The following is a 2,779-nucleotide window of genomic DNA, read 5'->3' as shown; positions in this document are numbered from 1 at the left end:
TGACTAAAGAGATGAAAATTTCCATTAAAGCATCTTATGAAGAGCTTTCTAGTCTTCATTTTTCTGGTTATACAACACCCAGATTAAAAAAAAAAAGTTCTCAGCTGATTTACAGTGCAGCCCACCAGCTGATTTGCATAAGGTCGGACAGTTGTAACTCCTGATAATGACATCTCTAGAGCAGGCAGGCACATTGCTCTGAAAAACACAGGAAGGAGTCTCAAAAAACACCAACTTCCCGTTGCCTTCAGATCTGGAATTACTTTCACTGGTTCAATGCACAGGTAGATTTGCAAAGGCCCTGGTGTTTTCTGTCCGCTTAAAGCCATCTTTGGTTGGCGACGAACACCACAACTATGAACGAGGAGAGAGTGTAGGCAGAGACCTAATCAGAGGACCGCTGACAGGTACAACCCTGAGGAGGATGACAGACAAGCGTGAGCCCGTTGTCCTGTGCTCAGCAGTTATGGTCCACAAGTGTAGTTACGTGACAATAATGAACCTCTTGTACAGTCACTGCCCCAAGTCTGCCACAGTGGCCATGAGGCAGACCAGCTGCAGCCTTTGGTAATAACATTTTGTATTGTACACAGTAGATGGGCCTTCAATAACTATAGCAAATCCAGTGTGAATAAAAGTGAGTGGGAAATGGTGGCCACTATTCCTGCTAAGTGATACTCTGACCTTCATGTTAGAGCTGTTGTGATCTCAGAGTCTGTTTTCATGCAAGAAACCCACTTGAAAGAGAGAACCAAAGATGTCACTTATCAATATGATCTGGAATTAACTGGAACATATACTGTGGTTATTGGGAAGAGATTTTTGATGCACCATGGGGAAACTATTGATCCTGCCTTGAAGAATCTCCCTGGAAACCACTAATGTATCGTTTCTTGCCAGATGGAACACAGGAGTTGGAACTGGATGAAGAACCAGTTGCATTGCCACCTATATGGCTATAGAATTCAGGGAGTGCGTATCCAAATTACGTGCTTTGTAACTGTCTTTGCTAAACAAGGACAGGAGGCGATAAATATGAAAAGGCTAAAAGTGACAACATAAACAAATACTTTTAATAAATTCCAAAGACGAAAGTTTCCTATACAATGGAGAGCTCTGGCAGACACCACCTTAACTATGTGATCAAATATAGCACACCAATAATGAAACAAAACAACATGCTCCTGATGTGGTGTCACGGGAAAAAACACTTAACATGAACCTAACCATACGCGAACAATCAGACAAACTGAATTATAAAACAAATTCCCACTGAAAAGGGTGAGCTTGGGCTGACAAGACACACAGGGCTCAACCACAAGAAAAGCGTCAACCTGGTTCCAAATCTCAGTCTTGATTCTAACCCTGAATCTCAGTCTTGATATTTTTAATTTAGAAATTCTCAGTCCACCTGACATGATTAAACTGCTCTGAGTTGGGTAGATGACTCTACAACCTTGAAGGTAAAGACAGAAATACAGAAATGATGAAGCAATTGAACCAACAGCATTTATAATTTTGTGTTAAATTTAAGAACAGTTTCATAATCATTCAGGATAATGTGTTTGTATTACATATTTTGAATGTCCCTAATGTTTAAGAGAATTGGACATTAGGGAATCTGACAGATTAGCATTATAATTTTGATTTAAATTTACTTTTAGATGTGATTTTAATTGAAAAGTTTTAACACTTTTGATCAAATTTGTAAACACTTGTAAAATTGGAAAGAACTTGAATTACTGCATTTGTATATTTGGTTTATTAGGATTATAGGAGTTGTTTTAATGCATACAAAGATATTACTTGTTAGGACTGAAAGTCCATCAGGCATTGGAAATGTTTGAAAATTTAATTAATCAGGTTTGTAATTACTGTTCATAACTTAAGCAAATTTAGCTTCTCAAAATTGTGAGATAATTGAATAGTAATTAAAGAACAAGTGAAAGTGATTATTCTTATTTTTATACTCAAAGTATTAAGTGTATAAATAGAATACCAAAATGTGTAAGTTGCACTTGAAGGCTTAAAAGGAAAAAGTTACTTTTTAAATTTAAAATTTTAAGAAACAGAATATAAATTCAAACCCAAGGGTATTGATTTTGGGCACAAAATCCCCCTTCACACATCAAACTCAGATTGATAGGAGCACGCCAAATTATTTCATAAAAAATGGGAAAGAGGCACGTGGTAAAGGAGTCAGGGTGACCAATGTGGAGTGGATGAGCACAGAGAGTGAAAGAACAGGGCAAGGAAAGAAGCTTTCCCAGAGAGATGGAGAGAGAGATGTGTAATGATGACTTAGAGAAAGTCTCACTTTCTCATCACCTCCTCAAAAGAATTTCGGTACAGACTAACATTACTTTTTCCTTCTTAAAGCAACTTTATTGAGGTAAATTTACATACATAAAACATATCTATTCTAAGTGTATAGACTAACGACTTTTGACAAATGTGCACTCCTGCATGACCATCACAATCAAGACAAAAAAATATTTCCATCATCCCAAAAAGTTCTTACGTGTCTCTTTAACCCCAACCCCAGATAAACATTATCTGACTCCTACCATTATAGGTCAGCTTTACCTAGAACTTCATATACCGTGTTTCCCCAAAAATAAGACCTAGCTAGACAATCAGCTCTAATGCATCTTTTGGAGCAAAAATTAATATAAGACTTGGTCTTATATTACTATAAGCTGATTGTCTGGCTAGGTCTTATTTTCAGGGAAACATGGTAAATGGAATCATACAGTATGCATGCTTTTGTGTCAGGCTC

The 2,779-nt window shown here is 37.2% G+C and overlaps 1 pseudogene; it reads left to right on the top strand.

Annotated features, from left to right (window-relative positions):
* Window positions 1-243: 243 nt before the first annotated feature.
* LOC109455759 (kelch repeat and BTB domain-containing protein 2 pseudogene) lies at window positions 244-1,093 on the top strand (annotated as a pseudogene).
* Window positions 1,094-2,779: the final 1,686 nt, after the last annotated feature.

Source organism: Rhinolophus sinicus, chromosome 12 (genome assembly GCF_057876585.1).
Source record: "Rhinolophus sinicus isolate RSI-liver-muscle chromosome 12, RSI-T2T, whole genome shotgun sequence".
Taxonomy (NCBI): Eukaryota; Metazoa; Chordata; class Mammalia; order Chiroptera; family Rhinolophidae; genus Rhinolophus; species Rhinolophus sinicus.
Note: the sequence above shows the minus strand (reverse complement) of the source record. Positions and strands in the feature narration are given on the sequence as shown.